The 21,234-nt window shown below is 35.7% G+C and overlaps 1 protein-coding gene across 1 annotated transcript in view; it reads left to right on the forward strand.

The window, feature by feature from the left end:
- Positions 1–1,247: 1,247 nt before the first annotated feature.
- Positions 1,248–21,234, forward strand: part of CDH18 (cadherin 18) — a 552,389-nt gene continuing 532,402 nt past the window's right edge. Inside the window, exon 1 of the mRNA XM_021283817.2 lies at positions 1,248–1,601. The gene's annotated coding sequence lies outside the window, so the exon portion shown is untranslated. The remainder of the gene's footprint in view (positions 1,602–21,234) is intronic.

Genomic DNA, 21,234 nt, shown 5'->3' on the forward strand with positions numbered 1-21,234 from the left:
CAATCAGATGAATTTCTGTAAGAATCACATACGAGGGCACCACCAAGAATGGTACAGAATGTTCCCTAGAAAACCATCAAATCCATTGTACTCATGGTGTTCTGTAGTTACAGTTTCTGTTTCAAATGATAGAACAGCAATATAACAGCATCAATATGCTGCAAAGCAAAAGCACCAGTGACTGATGAAACCTACCCTCTAGATTCAAGAGTATGGTAGGCACTTTGCCACAGTTTGCTTCAGCAGGAAAGCTGGTTCATAATTTTGAACTGCAACCAGAATTATTAGGTTGAAAATCAATGCTCTTATCCAACTGGAAATTTTGCTTTTAGCTGCTAAAGGGCAGTCAATTGCTTGCAGTGCAGTACAAGACAGGATATGCTTTTAAAGTAGAAAAGCCATTTGTTGCTAACTCCCTGTTTCATTTAGTCCTGATCACTGTTTTGACAGAAAAACTGTCCCATGAGAATCTCTTGCTGAACAGATTTTGTATTCCAAATTCCTCCTGTAACTGACTCTACATTGTTTCCATACAAATAACAATAATTAATAATAATAATAATAATAATAATAATAATAATAATAATAATAATAATAATAATAATAATAATACCAAGCAAACAAAACCAAACAAAATCAAAATACATAGGCTTAAACATAAACAGTGTAGAAGGTAGTTCAAGATGTCAGGGGTTGAAAGCACAGTGAAGCACAGTTCTTCAGCTTCTTGGTTTATGTTTACTTCCCACACGTGCCATAAACAGTTCTATGTCACAAAATTTGCTACTGCATTTTTTCAGAAAACAAAGCCTGAGGCTTGCTGTGCAGATTTGGCATATCAGATTGGGGCCGGGAGCGGGGAGGAGGGGTGTATTGTCTTTTCTTTCTTTTTTTTTTTTTTTTCATATGTATTCCAAAGCACGTATTATAGAATGGGTAGAAATGTATAAGTGTTCAGAATGCTAGTGCAATACAATGTGCATGTTTATATAACTCTCATGAAAAAAAACAGAGAGAAAGGTAGCTTTGAACCTGGGCTTTCCTGAACAATTTTTCTTTAAGGGAGATAAAATGATGAAAAATACTTGGTTAAACTGCTGGTCAAACTCTTACTGTTTGTACCACTCCTGGAAAAGACCCTGGAGAGCAGCAGTGAAATCTGTGCTATTGATTGGCTGGTTAAATAGAGACCTATTAGATTCAGACAGGCTAGATTGATTATACAGCAGCAGAAGCAGCTCAGACTCAGAGCTCAGTGAACGTCAGGGTGAGAGAGAGGGAGAGCAAGTGAGAGAAAGCACGCAATAGAGGGAGACTATACACGCTACAGCATCAGTATGTGAGTACTGGTGCCTGATAACACTAATATCGAGCTCCTTCAGTGGACAACTTGCTGAGCTACCTTTTTTCATTTGCAAGAGGATGTCAGCTCTAAGCCAGTGCAACTGTTAACAGACTTGACATTGGAGTAGTTCATTTTACTTATAATTACATCTCTTACGTTCTGCATCTCTGAAAAAAGGCTAAATACAGGAGACAAATATTCATCCTGTCCCCTCAGCTCACATAGCACTGAGGATACACAGAGTTTGATCTTTCAGGTAAGGGAAGCTGCTTTTCTAAGCAGCTAAAAAATTGAATTATTCTTTTTGTATCTTGCATGTTAAATACAAGGTTTGACATCTGCTATAGAATGTATTTATTTAACTTATAATTCTTTCACTCACAGATTATATTTATCCAATACTATGTACAGCTGAAGACAATTGAGAACAAGACATGGTTTGTGCATTGTATTTATCATAGTTAACCCTTCAAGTAAATGGGAATGAAGCAGCTAGAAAAGATGATTTCTAACAACTTGCATGATGTTTTAATGTAACTGATCTCATACATGCTAAGCAGTCTGGAGTAATAACAGCACACAAGCTCTTTCACATTATTAATTCATTATTGTACATGTTGTGAAGCCAGGTAGAGAGAACGTTTACCTGGAGGATATCTCAGTGCTTGTCAGCAGTTTGAAACAGTATCTGTCTTTTGACTGCATCTTACTTCGGCTGTGCAAGCACGATCTGCCTTAAATAATACAGCATTAGATTGCCATCTTTTTATAGATATAGTAGTTATTGTTAACATTCTGCCTGCAAAGTGAAGATCACGGTTTATGACCTGAAATATGAAACCTGGGATGTTCTGTTACACTGTGCTGCATGTTTGAAGCAGCCATTCCGTGGCTGCTTCATTCCATTCCGATTGCTTGTTTTATTGTGACGTTGACAACAGTGTCTCCTAACTGCCTAGTTCTACATAAACTTTCTACATTTTTCCTTTGGCTATGTTGGAAATGGCTTTGCTGTAATAGGTGATAGGTTCTGATAGGTTGTTGTGGTTTTGAAGGTGATAGTCTCAAACTGAAATAACCCAGCTTTTTGTTGCGTAGCAAGTCAGGAAGTTGATTGACTTTGGGTTTACAGGCCATGGGAGCATAGCACTAAGAAGACAGCACTGTCAGTTCATTAGTGACACATTCCTCCCAGCTGTGATAATCTGCACCAGTTTCCTCATCAGTTTGTGCACTCTGCTCCTCGCTTCAAGTGGAAAGAGATTTTTCTTATGCCATCCATTGTAATTACTCTGAGTGAAGTAGAGGCATCAGTCTGTTAACCCAAATATTTAAGTAAATTTACAACCAGCCAATTACAACTTTTCAATGCTTTGTCCAGTAAAGAAATTGCCTACAGAAAGCTATTGCTGCTACACTATGCACGTAACTGTAATCCATTTTATCCAATGACAAAAACATCACAAATATAGAAAAGCACTTTATTCTCTTTCTTTACCCATGCATTTTTTACAAATTTCTATAAAACACAAAAATCCCAAATGTGAAGTGAAATCCTCATGGTTACCAGAATGACTATTTGTAATTTGTAAAATACATTATAAGTGTAGATTTTTTTTTTTTTTTTAAACTAATCATAATTTGAATGGGTGTCTAAGTGACCACATGAGCAAAATGTTCAAGGCCTAAGATGCAGCTTCATTTTCTATAATGCATTATGTGAAGAAGCACTGGCAAAACAAGAAGTAAACTGGTGAGTCAAAGCCAAAGGCTTGCTTAAACTATAGCTTCTGTGCTGTTTTATTTCTTTATATTTTAGTTGTGAATAATGTCTACATTGTTTATTATACACATAGTTGAGCCATATCAGGAATTTCAATATTACCTCTGAAATTCTTTCCAGGTAGAAAGAAAATCACTTGGGGGACACATTTTGCAATCTTATATCTCATTAAGTAGTATTTTACTCCAAGAAATACTGCCAGAGGTGAGGACTGCATGCACTTACTATGGAGTCAGTGTCAGACTCTGACCATAAATAATGGAGATAAACTCTTCATATTTTAACTAATTGAACCGTGTATTGAGAGTTAGAACTATCAAATACAGATTAATTTTATAAGGAGGTAAGGTAGCTGCATATCTACTTCACTTTTTCTCCTTACAAAACTTAAGGCCTGTCTCAAAATATTTCATGTGCAGTTCGACTTCTAAAAATAACCCTTTATAGATGCTCAAAAGCTTTCTTATAAATCTTATTCATTCCTTGCTTACTGTATCTATACTCTTTAAATATACCTTATAATTTTTAGATTGGAAATATAATCATGTCAGGTCTGTGATTTTAAAGACAGTGATATGATTTCCTCCAGACTAGTATCTGTTAACATTCATGTTTATGTCCTAACCATGAAAATCCAAATAATGTTAAAAAGTGTTTATTTTTGAAAAGGGAATATTCCATTTGAATATTATTTTTTATATATATATAGAAAATAAAATCAGACAGCCAAACAACTAATGAAGCTTATACTCATGAAATGTGTTATTCATTTCCACATTCAAGATTAACAGTGTAAGCATCTTCTTTTGCCAGATTCAGGAAAAATCGCTGAAAAAACTCAAATCAGAAAGATTTTAAGAGATTACATATTACAAATTGTGCATTTTCTTTTGAGTCTATGATATTATTAATCTGGACCTTTTGCAACATTTTAAACTGGTTCAGTTGTATCACCTTTTTCTCAAAAAGACTAATCTGGCCTTTTTGAAATTTGAAACTAATTTTGAATTGATTTCCAGCTTGAACTCACAGAAAGTGAAATTTATTTTTCTTTTCCTAGGTAAGTTGAAACCATTAGGGGGCTCTTTCCTCCTATGATATCACACAGCAAGCTGCATTAAAAAGATATAGCTGGGTAGTAGTCTTGTTACCAAAAAAAAAAAAAAAAGTCCTTCTTGAATGAATTTATTCTGGGTACCGACCATTTCATTTTAATAGTGCAAAGCAACTACAAGTCTTTATTTATTAAAGTAAAAGATGATAGTTCTTTCATTGCCAGTTAGATGGTTATGTTTTGAAGTTATCTCATGCCTTGTAAAGGAGAAGCAGGGAACAACGTTCAGGAAGAACACAGTTACTTTTGAGTAATCTCTACGGTTACTAAGTCAACAGTCTGATCAGACTGGATATGAAGCACCACTACTGTACAAAAAGCTTAAGCTTATTTATTCCAGTAACTATGACCAACAGCACAGCCAGCATTGAAAAAAAAGATCCTGTTGAGTACTGTTATATTGTACTGATAAATATAAAGAACAGACATACTCTTCACTTACACAGCTTTCTTTCAGAAGGGTAGAGTATGTCACCAAGGTCTTTTGATGTCTCTCCATGGCACAAAGTAAGTAACAAAGGTAGTTTCAATTCTGCACTCGTGTGAGTAGCTGCACTGAGGTTACTGGGGACTAAATTCTAATGTCCTTCATTCTGCCTGTTGCTCCTTTAGTAGTTCCTGTAAATTCATTGCGCCACTCCACCTGGAATCAGTTGTGAAGTTTGTACTATCCCTTGTGGGAATTAGAAATAACTACTGAATAGTCAAATGAAGATTAAGAAAAACTAATATATTTGTCATAAATCACAGAAAGATGGTTGCAAGCACTGCATGGAGCTGAGGTGAGGCCCGAAGAAACATGTGTGTCAAAAGACATGCAAAATTTTTGTCCACTTGTTCTAGTTTTGATGAATTTTCTTATTCCTGCCAACCTTGAAAGAAAAAAATCCCGTGTTGGTAGATGACTTTGCCCACCATGACCAACTTGCTACTTCATGTTGTTTATCCTGGAGAGAATCCTATACTACCAGCTCCATTCAAGAAAACAAGAAAAAAAAAAATAAAGGGACTGACACCCTTTGTGCTGGTCTACATTCATGATGTAGGAGAATAATCTGACCAAACTGGAATATATTTATTTATACATTTTTAAAAAGCTAAACAATTATGTCCTTTTTTGGTTTTAATACAGATTATGAATGAGCTTATAGCAACTATATCATGGCATACAATGAAAATCTTTGTTCTTTTAAACAGGACATGGATTTCAACCAAGATCTGCAGGCGTTGTGTTTAGTGTTGTATAAGCAGGAAACAGTCTTAGTTTGAGGATCATGCAAAATAATAAAAAATGTCAAAAGGTTAAATGAATTAAGTATTATTTCTGAGATACATAACTGATGGTTCAGGCTCAAGGCAGATGTTCTTCAGTAACTACATTATTAGCACATAGCAAACACAGCATCATACAAATTAGCTTACCATCAGTAGAAAAGGTCTTTGTTGTTCCTAGAAGGCAGCTAAAGTTAACCATGACTTTCTGGCATTTCAGGTAATTAACGGTGTACATGAACAGTCACCAAAGCTGAGCTGGTGGAGTCATTAGTTATCCTGACTTCGTTTGAGGCCTAAACCAGAATAAACAAATTGCCTGAAGATGACAGGTCTGCAGCAGAATCTAGTCACAGAGACCACTTCTTTGCTGGAGTCAAGCTGTCTAGCTGTAAGACTGTTTTCTGCTCTATAAAATAGGGTTTATTTCAATTGTATGCCCTGCTTCCTTGAAATCAGTGAAATTTCATTAAAAACATACAAAAAAAAAAAAACAAAAAAGCCCCCACAAAACAAAACAAAACAACAAAACAAAACAAAACAACAAAAAAAAACTTAACTCATATAAGATTCTTGTCACGAAGTTTCTGCAGAGTTTCATTCCAGAGGTAACTCTAATTTACTGGCTGGTTAATTTATCCCTTACATAAACACACTATGTAAAGCACTTTGAAATACTTTTGAATGAAAATTGTTGTATAAATATAAAGTGTTATTATGACAAATGGAAGTCACTCAAACTTCAGCTAATGGAACCTGCAACAGTCTGCAATGTTCTATTAAGCATGAATAAATAATTTGTCTTTGATGAATGTTCAAAGATTAATAAAAAACAGTTATTCAGACACATACTCCAGTAAGAAATAATTAAGATTTTTTTTTCCTTTTTCAAGTTTTTCTACAATGTATGCAGGGAATCATCCATATGTCTAGATGTTAGAAGGAAAGAAGTTTACAAAAACAATTTATGTATGTATAGTCAAAACATTTTAAAGACAAATAGTAACAATACAGACTAGAATATACATCATAATGTGATAAAAAGCAAGATCACTTGCTTTTAATTGCTTTGCCAGAAAAGAAACAAACAAACAAAACACAAAACAAAACAAAACAAAAACAACACGTAACTTAGCATATGGGGGTCTTTCCCAACTCCTGCTTATGTTGTACCTAGCCATGTAACTTGCATTTAAAGAGCAGCCAGCATATTCCTCATATTTGCATACAACCCCTGGGTTAAATCTACATCTACATATATATATATGCATGTATCTCTACATCTACCTATATTTAAGCTTATCCTTTATTGTCTTTGTTCCACACAGGTGTATATATATTTGTTATAGTGAATTTACAAGTTTGAACAATATAGCATGTAGCACCCAACCATGTCCTCTTTGTTCCACAGAAGAAAAGTGATCTGAAGCCACTCGAGGGTAAAAATTATGAAAATCGTGCAACCAGGAAATGCAGATCAGCAGGTCATCAGATGTCAGGATCCTAACAACAAAATTTTATTTTCCTTGATATTGAAAGTATTTGATTTACATCATTTGCTAAACGTAATGAGACAGCAGAAAGGTTTTGCTGTGCAGCATGCAAAAAAATACCACTGAAGCATGCAGTACAGTTTGGAGAAATCTCTTAAAATTTTTAGGATTTCTTGAATTTCAAAATATTTAGAACTGAGCCAAAAGTGCTATTGCTGTAAAAAATGCTGATTTTGTATGGCTCAGAAATAAGGCATGGATAAAACTTTCTCTGCACAACAATTACTAACACTGGTTTGTGGAGTATAAAGTAAGTGAACAAAGTCCTTCAGAGTAGCTGACAGTGGGAAGTATCTCACTGTTCTTCTCTGTCAGATTTCTAACACTGAGAATTAATGTATTTACAGCAGTAACAGAGCTACGGCAACATCTTAATTACTTATACATCTCTTTTTCCTCCCAGAAATCTTCGTAACTGATTTAGGAGAAGGGACTCTGAAGTTTTGTTTCTTTCCTCCAGTTATGAAATATTAAACAACAACAAAATACAAAACATAACAAACAAATAAACACCCCCCACACACACACACACACAAATGCCCCCACAAATTCATCATTGTGCAAAATGTCAAAGTAAACACAATTAACTGTCAAAAACTACTGCACTATTTTTTTTCCTTGAACATAATGAAATAATGTTTGTTCTTAATACTGTGTAATAATCAGTAATAATGGTTCTTTGTCACCTGGAATGCTTAACAATGATAGTATAAATATTTTGCACCCTGTGAAAATTATGTATGCCAGAAAATAAAAAAGTAATACATTATCTTACTTTTAATTGTTACATAAAAATGTTTTCACAGGTATACATAGGCTTCATCAAGCTCTAAAAATTACTGAAAATACACTGTAGCGCTTTGCTCCTCCTTGCTTCCTAAGACCAATCAATAGTTCTCAGTTCTGTGCAACACAGCTGTGCTGACATGTGTATAGGGCCAGTTCTGAAGTCAGTGTAACTTTCAACTGGAAATACCAACAAACTCATTGGCTTGTACACAAGCAAAGGAAAACTTGTAACTTAAAAGAAAGTGGATGGAATAATTACCTGTCTGTCTGTCTATTTATCTGTGTATCATCTGTCTATCTATCATCTGTCTAACTATTTCATAGAATCAAAGAATGTCCTGAGTTGGAAGGGACCCACAAGGATCATCAAGTCCAGCTCCTGTCCCTGCATATGACAGCTCCACAGTTCACATCATGTGTGTAGTCTCTTCTTGAATACTGTCAGGATTGGGGCCATGACTACCTCCCTGGGGAGCCTGTTCCAGTGCTCCACCACCCTCTGGGTGAAGAACCTTTTCGTAATGTCTAGCCTAAACCTCCCCTGGCACATCTTACTGACATTCCCTCAGGTTCTGTCACTGGTCATCTAAGAAAAGAGATCAGCCCCTACCTTCCCTCCCCCACCTTGTGAGGAAGCTGTAGACCATGATGAGGTCTCCCTTTAGTCTCCTCCTCTCCAGGATGAACAAACAAAGTGACATTAGCTGCTCTTCATACAGCTTCCTCTCCAAACTATTCACCAACTTTGTAGCCCTCTTGAGAACACTCTCCAGTAGCTTTAAATCCTTTTTTATACTGTGGTGCCCAGAGCAGCACACAGTGCTCCAGGTGAGGTTGCACCAGTGCAGAGTCAAGCGGGATAATCACCTCCGTGGACCAGATGGCAATGCTGTGCTTGATGGACCCCAGGACACAGTTGTCCCTCTTGGCTGCCAGGGCACACTGTCGACTCATGTTCAAATTGCCATCAACCAGAACCCACAAATCTCTTTCTGTTGAACTGCATTCCAGAATCTTGTTCCCCAGTCTGTATGTACAGCCATGGTTGCTGTGTCCCAAGTACAAAATCTGGTACTTGTCCTTGTTGAACTTCATGCAGCTGGTGATTGCCCAATTCTCCAATTTGTCCAGATCCCTCTGCAGGGCCTCTGTGCCCTTGAGAGTGTCGACAGCTCATCCCAATTATTTGTAATTGGCAAACTTACTAAGTAATCCCTCTAGTCCTGAGTCTAAGTCATTTATAAAGACATTGAAGAGTGGTGGCCCTAAAATGGATCCCTGTGGAACTCTGCTAGTGACTGGTCGCCTGCCCACCATAATCCCATTTGTTAGAACTCTTCGAGCCCTGCCTGTCAGTCCAGATAGATAGACAGATAGATAGATAGACAGATACTCTCTTTATTTCATAGAATCATAGTAACATAAAATATCCTGAGCTGGAAGCATTTGAAATTATCTTCTGAAATAAAATCAAAAGAAAACATCTTACAGAGAAACCAACTTTCAAGGTTACTGCCATATTTTGAGACACAGAAAATTTGAAGCAGCTTCAGGTAAGCTGGGATGACATTCAAAGTACACAATCTTGGATGTTTTCCCATTAATACTATGCACTGTTGTACATCAAGCACTTCCTTGATCATTTTCAAACAACATCTTGAAGCGAAGTATAGAACTTAACTAGCAAAATTGAAGCATTGTGATCAGTATGTACTCTTTATTACCTTATGCCAATAAACCAACTATCAGTAGTGAGAATTACAGCTGTTATGAAGCTGCTTATAACTAGTAAAGCTGGAACAAAACATGAAAGCTCTACAGTGTCCATTAAAAAAAGAAAATAATTTCTAAATTGCATGACCAGGACCCCCTCCAAGCAGATGTTTCATGCAGACATGACTTTGAAGGTCAGAGATAGCACTCCTGGCATAGACATGTTCCTTTTGCATTGCAAATCCAGATATTGTCTGACTGTCACAAGATATCTAAGGCCTTGAACAACTCCTTACTAGTTACCTGACATGACTAACTTCCAGTTTCATTGGACTAGGAAGATGGCATCAGTGAAGTGGTGCAAAGATACAGGTAGTAAATCTTGTTACAAGTAATTTTTGTACTGTTGAAGAATATCATTAAAAAAAAAAAGTTGTGCTTTACTGTAACATGGCACAGTAAAGTGACTTCACTTTTCTGGGAAGAAACTAGATATACACCAACATCCCACACCCCTAGCATAAGGTGCAACTTCCTCCCCACTCTAGTTTATTTTTATAAATGTCTTGCCCAAGTGCAGCAAAGGCAACATTCCTGGGACATATTGAACTTCTTAACAACATAAAGAATTAAAAAAAAAAATGTACTAACAGAGAGAAAACAGTATGTACAGATGTCATCTAACTATATTACATTTCTGTCTAAAATAAAACAACAACAAAAAATCAGATATTAGATCCTTGGTCTGATAATTATGTAATTCTCTTAGGCACTAAAAATTCTACCAATTTCTTTTGTTCATAACTATATATATAAATATATATGAAACCCATGAACTTCTTTACCTGTTTTCATAACTGAGTGTTTCTACTGAGAAGCCCTACTGCAAGAACTGCTGTCAGTTTGTGTGGTTGATACACAATGGTACGTTTGCTGTTTTGTTTTAGATTTATATGTAACATAGTTAGATATGATTTGTACATACTGCTTTCTTTCTGCCTAACACCATTTGTTCTAATTCTTTACATTGTTAAGTGAATGTCAGGCATTACAGGATGTCAGCATTAACTCACAAGCTTTTGTCATGCAAAACAGTTCAAACTCTAACTGAGGAGAGGGATCTTTCATTACTTCGTATAAACCCTGGCATAAGAGTATGCATATTGACAACCACCAAGAAATAAATGTCATACTGTAATTCTCCACTCTGGATTACCTTAATGCATTTTCTTTGACTCTGTCATGGTTTAACAATCTCAAGAGGAATCGCTGAATGCTTCAGCCATGAACATTTTTCAGACAGTAATTCTAAGTCCAGTCTTACTGGCTATGCAAATCTGAGGAATATCACTGGTTTTTCCTACTTCTCTAACTATCCATCATACTTTCGTAAGATATCTTAAGACATTTTAGATCTACACAAAAATCCAGGGAGAAATGCTATACATTGTGTGAAAATATTACATAATTTTAAAACAGAATCTTTAGGAAAAAAATAAAAAAGCTATATTCAAAACTTCAACTATTGCTCAAACTAGGAGACTTCTACTTGAAAAATAAAATTCAAATTACCTTATTTTTATACTTGTTTAATGTTTGGGTTTTTTTGTTTGGGTTTTTTTTTCCTGTTTTGTTGTTCTTGTTGTTGTGTTGGGGGGGGTTGTTGGTTTTGGTTGGTTGGTTGGTTGGTTGGTTTTTTGTTTTGTTTTTTGTTTGTTTGTTTGTTTTTTGGGGTTTTTTTTGTGTTTTTTTGTGGTCAGTGTAACAATGTAGAAGAGATGTAAGATGTAGCAGTCTGGTAGGACTTTGTTCTACTCAAAGTCAGCTCTTACCTTGGGGATAGTGCTGCAGTTCCCCACCACAATTTATATAACTCACTTGAATCTTTTGTTGTCACCCTATCTTAATACTGGACTGTAGTCATGCCATGCCATGTTTAGAGAATAACAGTGTACAAAACAATAACATATTTAACAAATAATCATGTCTTGGCAGTACTATCTTGAACATAAATAAGCTACACAGCTGTTGTTTTATATGACTTTCTTCAAATTTTCTGTTCCATTATAGATGCATATAAATGCACAATTGAGTCTACTACAGAATTTTCTTTTGAGATCTCAACCAGTTAAAAAACATTAGACCCACCACTGTTAGTTTTATTTCAGGTAAAATGTAGTGTATGCCAGGTTTATTTTTTTTTTCAAAAAAAATATTATGAATACTCAAAGTCACTGATTAAATAGCTTAAGTAATTCACAGATTCTAATGCATAGCCTACATCCTTTGAAATAAGACCCTAAACATCATTGGTCTCCAATGTTCCAAGAACCAGGATGATTATTTCCTCTGAGCCAGCAAAATGTTTCCAGCATAAAGCAGCATTTTGGCTAATGTATTATACGTCATATTATACATTGTCATAATAATTTCCATTACTTTTAATTATATTGATACTTATTCCATCATATTTTAAAGTAGCAAAGCTACCAGTAACTTAAGTGTGTTCTTTTGTATCACACTGAGGTATCTTCAGTGTCTTTTTTCATCATAAACACAGGTGCTGCTCCTGTTTATATTAGATATAAAAAAATTATATTCAGACAAGTTGAACATTTTTTTAACAACTAAATTAAAAAAAAATAAAATAAAATGAAATATGTGACAATTTATTCCTTGTTTAGGAAATGGAAAAAGAGACATTGGAGTGGGTCCAAAGAAGGGCCACTAAAATGACCAAAGGTCTGGAACACCTGTCTTCTGAGGACAGGCTAAGAGAGTAGGGGCTTTCAGCCTGGAGAAGAGAAGGCTCCAAGGAAACCATATTGTGCCCTTTCAGCACTTAAAAGAAGCCTATGAGAAAGATGGGGATGAACTTTTTAGCAGGGCCTGTTATGATAAGACAAGGGGTAGCGGTTTTAAACTAAAGGAGGGAAGATTCAGGTTAGACATGGAGAAGAAATTTTTTACAGTGAGGGTGGTAAATTCTGGCACAGGTTGCCCAGAGAGGTGATAGGTGCCCCATCCCTGGAGACATTCAAGGCCAAGCTGGATGGGGCTTCAAGCAACCTGATCTAGTTGAAGATGTGCCTGCTCATTATAGGGTGTTGGACTAGATGGCCTTTAAAGGTTCCTTCCAACCCAAACTATTCTATGATTCTGTATAATGAAGGCTGTAATTTTTATTGCTGTTTGACCTTACAATTCTTTCTCAAACAATAAATCAATTATTTTGCATGGAACATACACATAGGATTGTTTATCTTGACAAGAACAGCTTTCTATCCACATTATATTTTCTGATAAATCTCCATGTTATTCTTTTGCTTTAATGGACATTTTTACCCTCTTTCTCCCCTTCCCTCTCAGGAAGAGAGTAGTCCTAAATTTATTATGCTTTTGGAGAATAGCTGTAATCCTAATTCTTGTAGATTTAGTTAATAAAATCAGAAAGTCCAGGAACACTGTTGAAAATGTTCTACAACTACTTAAGCTTAAAATTTTCAATATTTGAAACAGCCTTTAATGTATATATGATACAAAAGATGCCAGAAATTTTTCAGAAAGCCAGTATGGATTAAATCAACCAACAAAACACTGAAAATCTATATTTGACACATTGGAACTATGTAGGGATAGAGAAGCTCTTCTTTCATTACACAGTATTTGCTTCTGAAGTTAGTGGCTTAATTAAAGTTCACTCAAAGTAAAAACAGAACATTCCTCTCCATACTTTGAATTTCCTTTGAATATGGGTGATTTTGCTAATTACAGAATGAATTATTCAAACATATTATGAGAGTTACCTAGAAAATATTACCCTTAATCATAGAATAATTTTAATTGGAAGAAACCTTTAAGATCATCAAGTCCAACCATAATCTAACTCTAGTACTAAACCATGTCCCTAAGAACCTCATCTATGCCTCCTGTAAACACCTCCAGGGATGGTGACTCAGGCACTTTTCTGGGCAGCCTGTTCCAGTGCTCCACAACCCTTTCTGTGAAGAAATGTTTCCTAATGACCAATCTGAACCTTCCCTGGTGCAACTTGAGGCCATTTCCTCTAATCCTATCACTTGTTACTAGAAAGAAGAGACCAACACACTCCATGCTACAACCTCCTTTCAGGTATTTGTAGACAGCAATAAGGTCTCCCCTCAGCCTCCTTTTCTCCAGGCTGAGCAGCCCCAGTTCCCTCAGCTGCTCCTCGTCAGACTTGTGCTCCAGACCCTTCACCAGCTTCATTGCACTTCTCTGAACTCTCTTCAGCACCTCAAGCTCTGTCTTATAGTGAGGGCCCCAAAACTGAACACAATATTCAAGGTATGGCCTCACCAGTGCTGAGTACAGTGTGTAATGTGAAAAACATACAAACAGAACTCAGTGCAGTTTTCTGTGTGCCTTGATTTAAACTGTGCACTGAAAGCATTAATTTAAGGCAAGAAGCAAATCTATTTCTACTTTTTAGGTGTTGCAATGACAGAAATATATTTAATGTACCTTTTGTCTCTAGAGTTGCCTCTACCACGCAAGGTGCTCCTGTCCCATATTTGTTTCACCAAATTGCATGTGCGTTCAGTGACACATCATGAATTATACTGGATGATTTATATCCAGTAGCAGGTCAGAAACAACATTTTTTTCTTATATACTATCTAGACTTAGAATTGTATTTGATGTGACAAGATGTAACCTCCACGGGAATTACAGCTCAAATTTGTTTATGTGTAACCATATACAAACAAGTGCATACAGATACCTACAACTATACAACCTGTGCCACAGAAGATTCAGTTTGGTCCAGGCCTTTAAAAAATAAATGTATCCACCAGAAAAACTGAAATTGTGCATCGTGATAAAATGGTATGCTGGCACAGCAGTAATATTATGCTGTGAATAGCTCCCTTACCTGTATTTAGCATATGTTGATTGCTCAGTTCACTGAAGCACAGGATGCTGAGCAAACCAGGGGTCAACAAAGTAATTTATAACATTCAACCTTCTGGGCAGACTGTGGAATGAACTAGTCTTTGCTGTTTTCTTCTAGCTGAGAAAATCTGTTCTGTTGTTGATAAATATTTGCTAATCAAGCAGAAAAATCTGCCAACCTACCAATCTACTAACCTTTATTTCTTACAGAGAAGTAAGAGTGTGTATTCAAAACTGATACATTGCACTTGAATACAGTGTAACAACAATAAGAAACTGGTTTTAACCTATGGGACTCTGATAGACATATTCATCAAGAACATGATTGGTTTAACAATAATAGAAGTTGATGTCAGTGTCATTTCACATCAGGGAAAAAAATATTTCCCTTAAATGTGACAAAAGCGATGTGCAAACTGCACAAAGAAAAAATACTGACATAACATCTCAGATGTTTCCACCAAGTATAACTGAACACACTATGCAGATATGCAAAGGGCTGGGGTCCCTGGCAGTATCCCAATAAATCCTCTCTTGCCGGGCTGGTAATGAATAGCTTCTTTTCAGGCCCCACCAAAGTTCCCTCTGAGGGCTGAGTAACATTTTGGCACAGGATAGACACAGAATTAGTAGAAAGAGCATGATTCAGATAAAAGAAAACAATATAAATTTCTTTCTTTGTTCTAAAGACAAAAAAAAAGACATTGGTATTTCAGTGCTTTTGTCATGTCTTACTTGGGTCAAATGAAAATTCTGCTATCTGAAGGGTCTTCTTTAGTTGAACATCTTGTAGCAAAGGGTCCATAACTTCAAATAAACTGTGACTGTTTCTTATTTATTTGACAAGTGAGAACAGAGATTTTACTGCATTGTGGTATTCTTTGTAGATTGTTGAAATACCCATGTGTGTCTAGTATTTTTCACTAACAGGTGCTACTATATACAGCCATTCACTGAGTTCAAATTTTGCATAGTCAAGGAGGTTTCTGGGAGCCAGCTGATAAAAGACCTTAGTCTTAAGAGCATTTTCATTCCCTGCTGAATTTTGATACAGTAGCCAAGTACTCAAATTATAATTTTCAAAAACACATTGCAATTTATTACCTAATAATACCCAGACATCTGTTCTTTCAAAACTACCACTGGGACATGGTCAGTGTAGGAGCTGTTACTTATCGATATTACTTCTTATTTTATAGGTCTTCCTGGTGTTTAAATTTTTTTCTGGTATGAAGTCTTGCCTGTATTTTTGACTTGTAGTACAAAACTTTATTTCCTTTCCCAGCTAAGTTGGGGTATATTTTGATGACACTGCATGCCAGCTGTTACTATCCTGCCAGAGATACATGTGGCAGTCAACAAGAGAGAATCTTGAATTACATTAGTAGAAAAAGTCTTTGGGGAAGATGAACAAAGGCTTTCTTTGCAAGTCCATAGAAAAGATGAACATGTATAGGAAGGGCAGAGGTTATTTAGAAAACTTCCCTCAATGAATCTGATTCTCTGTTTTTTCTGTGCTCTTAAAAGAAAACTTTCTTGATGCATTTGTCAAATATTCTCTTCTATTGCAAAACCATTGGATAACAGTCCTCAATTTCCTACAGCTAATGGAGCTATTCCAATATAGTATAAACTCAAAGTTGGGGCAGACCACATACTTAAATTCTAATCTATGTATGTAGTCATCTAAGTATTTATATAGTAATCTATGTATGTAGTAATCTATCACAGAATCAACTGGGTTGGAAAAGACCTCAGAAATTATCAAGTCCAACCCTTGGTCCAACTTCAGTCCATTTACTAGATCATGGCACCAAGTGTCATGTCCAATCTCAGTTTAAAAACCTACAGGGACAGTGAGTCCACCACTTCCCTGGGCAGGCCATTTCAACGTCTGACCACTCTCTCTGTAAAGAATTTGTATGTATGTAATCTAAATATTATATAATTCATGAACTATGCTATGCGGATTAGGGGATCTTGAGTAGCTGTTGCTTTTAAGTAAAATGAGTATGATAAGATTTTAACATTTGCCAGTTCACTTTATGAACCTTCCCTTTATCAGAGAAGATTGTAATTATGACAAATTAACATTGATTCTGAGGCAAAATTGCACTGTTATGTCACTGGCAGCAGTATTAGTGACACCTACAGCCATGTAACTCCTTAGGCACAAATCATGTCTGGGTTGTGTGTGGAATACAAATATGGAACCATGTTCCATACTTTTGATGGAATGGAACTATGTTCCATACAATTGATACTAAAACTATAACACTAATTACTATTAATTAACGTTAATTACTTCCTAAGGGAGATGATCGATTATTTGTCATGTGAAAATTTTATATCAAGACTGAATACCTTTCAAAGTTTATAGTACAGTTTAAGTAAATATTGTGGTTTGGTTGGTGGGTTTTTTTGGTTGATTGGTTGTTTGTGGGGTTTTGTTTGTTTGTTTATTTTGTTTTGTTGATTGGTTAGTTGTTTTTTAATGTGGAACAGTAGATGAAATCCTCTAAGTGCTCTCATATCTTCACAGATTAGACTCTTTAATTTTAAAATTATTTTTAAAAGTCACAATGGTTTTGTCTCAGCCTTATATCATTCAGGACTTTTAAAAAACCATCATTGGATCAAATAAAAATTCTCACAGCTATTTTTATTGTGTTCAGTTTTTTGTCTTGGTGTTTTTCTGCCTGAAGAAAGGATGAAGATATATCGTCAACATGTAAGTTATACCACCCAAACCCAGGAAGCTTGGGTGGGAGTTCCAGACTGATACTGGCTCTATTTGTCAAATGTTGAGTCCGTTTTCCTGGGTGAGGAGAATAAACATATGTGTCTCTACTGAGCATTGAACACCCCACCTTTTTTTTTTTTTTTTTTTTCTTTCCTTTTTTAAGTAGTGAAGATGGGGAAAGCCTTAAAACACTGCTCTAGAATCTATAAACCTTTGAATATCTCAGTAGTCAGGAAGAGCACAACTGTTACTCCTCAAGTCCCCATTAGTTTTGTTTTCATAAAAGGGATAATACAATGTACTTGCAATACTATCATCTCATATGATTTTCTTGAAGGTGAAGGGCAGTTAAAGACATATACAAAGCTACTGTGTGCCTTTCTGAAAATAGTGTTTTACTTGGTTTTGCTGTATAAGAATTATTTGATATGGTATGCAAAATTTTATTCAGTTTTTCTCCTAAACAATTAGGATAATTGAGAAATATTGTCTTTTGTTTTTTGAGGGACTTCTTGTGAAAGTTATGATTTTTAAAATTACTTCTGTGCAATTTAGCCTTAGCAGATATAACGTATTTGTCAGGAAAAAAAATGTTTTGAGCTAATTTCTCTCCAAGCGGGAGTTTTTCAAATCCAAACAAGCTTAAGGGTGTACCATAAAATTGTAAATTTTGTGCTTGTAGGACATGGATCATGGAACTAGCTGGTTTATATGGAATTTCATCAAGAAAAGTATACTTTGTTTTGGTTTGGTTTGGTTTGGTTTGGTTTTTCTATCAGGCTGGATGTGAATGTTTATGATGGGTCCAAGGTGGTCATTGAGGGTCAGACATGAAAATCTGTTCACAGTTATGTAGAAGGAAAACAGAGTGATGCCTTATATTAATCTTTAGGGTGAAGAAAAACACCAGTTGTGCCTGATACCCTCAGTGAGTCTATAGAATTTTCTCTTATCCATGTGTGGTTATACCACCAGAAAAGACAGCACATGGGAGAAGTACCTGTAAGATGCATTCAAATGCAGCAGCCTCTTCAGAAATTCGACGTTCTGTGTTTCATGTTTAATGTATTCTTGTGCTGTGGACACTTGCACAATCAGGAGTAATTAAGAACAAGTAAAAGAACTATGCACAATGAAACAAGAACTTAAAAATAGCTGTAACTATGCAGCCATTGTAATGTAAGTGTTGTAACTGTATAACTGGGTGTTTGTATATATTAAAAATGTAGCAACTATGCTACAGAAGCTGTTAGGAGGGAAAAGGTTACTTTTCTGGTTATGTTGTCGACTCTCAAGAAAGTTACTCCAAATGGTGGATAAGTGAAGCTGTCACTGCATTTATGATCCCTTGACTCATTCCACAGGATTTATTTTCTTCCATGTCAAAAGCACTTTATTTCTTTTGTACAGCAAATGGTATATGCAAAGTAAAGGAGCAATTCCAAGTTTTACAAGCCCAAAGGTGCTTTTTATAGGTCAAAGTCTTGAGATACTGAAATTCTGGAAACACAGCAAATTATTAGAGAAGAGTTGGCCCCAGGTGACAAAGGAAACCTGACAGATAAAAAAACAAATAAAAAATAGAGTCCTATTGCCGCAGAGGACTAGCAGCAATAGTTGTTTCCCCATCCCCATATGTTTTGTGAGTCTTGGCCTGTCTTGTTAAAGATGGAAATTTTGTCTAGAAAGAGCTTAATAGATGCTTCATGCACATGTATGGAAAGGTGACTCTTGTGGTATCAGGGCAATAACATGGAAAGTGATTGGTATGGTTAGGAGGTGATAATGAAAGGGCGAATATGTATAAAGTGTTAAAGACCTGTATCTTGTAACTTACTTTTTCAGCTTTTACTTACAGACATTATGCAGTTACTTGTTCTTATTCTACATCTTAAGGAAAGCAGAAGGTGCACACTAAAATCAGAAATGTGACTCCCCACAGTTGAATAAAATGTCCTACCTGTGTTAAATTAACATCAGCAAAATTACTAATAAATGTGTTGCAAAATCATTATTTATGTGGTGGTGTGCCATTTTTTAAATTGAGCCAGAACCACAGTGAAACTCAAGGGTAGTGACTGGGTGTTATTAAAAGTGGCTATTGCGTATCTGAACATTATTAGAAAGTATAAATTAATAGTATTCTAGCTGTGACAAGAATCTGTGTAGTAATTTCTTACCTGTTTACACTTCTGCCTTAACTACTGTATGAACATGCTCAATTACAAGATGCTGTTTCAGTATCTCTCACATAGTGTATAATATAGAGTTTAACATAGATCTGACAAAGGAGGGTGCAGAGAATAGAAAACATGGGAGATCCTCAGATGGGTTGTTTAACGGGTCACCAACTAGACCTCTGGAGCTTGTGATCACATCTTTGCTGTCATATGGTCCTGGTTATCTCATCCCATTTTGTGGTACTCACAAGCAACAATGCAAGAGATACTCAGCCTAGCAGGGTTAGTGAATGACCACTGAATACTACTAAACAGTCTGCAACAAAGTAATAAAATAAAGATACAGTACAGAGCAGATAGTACTTTGTAGTAGAGCTCAAACCTAACGTGTCCCTGTCTTGGGTAACATTCTCAGATGATCACATGAATTTTATGATACAGATAAAAATTAAAAATACTTAAAACACACTGTCAGACTGGGGAGAGTATTTCTTCGTAATGACAAATCTGGTGACAAGTCTAATCACAAACATGCATCAACTTATCTAAAGTTTATGTATAAAATTAGATAACTGTTGAATTTTTCTATAGCAGCAGTGTACTCTTACGTTGTCTTCATCTGCTTTCTGATTACTGTGATCCTGAAAGTTCTAGGTAAGGTGTGGGCAGGGAGGAAGTACTTCCAGCTCAGCTTACTGACAAACTGTATGATGTGAAGCTGAGGTCTCTGCCCCACCTTTGTAAGTGTCCAGATGGTGCTATGTTAAGACGATTTCAAAGAAACAGTGATCATGTTCCATTTTGAATCCTTCCAGAAAGAACATCCTGGATATTAAAAATATTTTGATACCTGTCACTTTGCCTTGTCTTGCAAGCCTAAACTTTTGGTTTAGGAATGTCTGTGTTTTGTGACACATGCAGTTACTGGGTATGTGTAAGAAACCCATTGTAGAATTTTTTTTTTTCTTGCAGTCTATGTGATGGTGGATCAGAGATGACATCGTTAAGTTTGTGTTTGTTTGTGTGGTTTCTCTAAAAAAATAAACAAAAATAAACAAAACTACAACCTGACAAAAACAAAGCACAGAACAATTATTTTAATTCTTTTCAGTTCTTTTAAGCTCATATTAACCTGTTGCTCGGTGGAACTGTTTGCTTGGTATAAACATTTCTATCCCGAGAAATGGAATGTATATTCTCCACTGATATAAAATTTGCTCTTTCTGTAAATATTTTTTGAATTTCTGGACATCATTGGCATCTCAAGCTGCCTTCCTTTAATCTGCCTTTAATTTTTTTTTCATGCTTTTTTTCCTCTGTTTATGTTTTATAGATTAGTTACACCAAGAGTTTGTTAATATAACAGGATTTCTGTTTCTTGGTGTCATTTTTGTGGTTTTGTTTTGTTTTGTTTGTTTGTTTGTTCGTGGTCTTTGTTGTTTGTTTTATGTTTGTGTTTTTTTCCTCCCTTGATTATGAAACTTCCCTTATAATTTTGTCTAAAGATTTTGCAAGTCTAGCTCATGAACAAGACCTATTTCCCAGGAGAAAAAAAACGTTGCCCACTGCTAAAAGGCTAGTAATTATTTATTTATTTACTTACTTATTTATTTAAAATAAGTAGTAGTGATGAGTATCTGCTGCCAGAATTCAGAGTACTCTGTTTTTCTAAAAGACAAAAACTTAAGACCTCCTTCACAAATGGAAATACTGGAGTTGTAAACAGAACCACAAAGCTTGACTTCATCCTTGAATATTAGTTTGAACTGTCGTTTGGCTGTTGTCTTAAAGAACTGCTTATTAAGAAAAT

This window comes from Columba livia, chromosome 2 (genome assembly GCF_036013475.1).
Source record: "Columba livia isolate bColLiv1 breed racing homer chromosome 2, bColLiv1.pat.W.v2, whole genome shotgun sequence".
Taxonomy (NCBI): Eukaryota; Metazoa; Chordata; class Aves; order Columbiformes; family Columbidae; genus Columba; species Columba livia.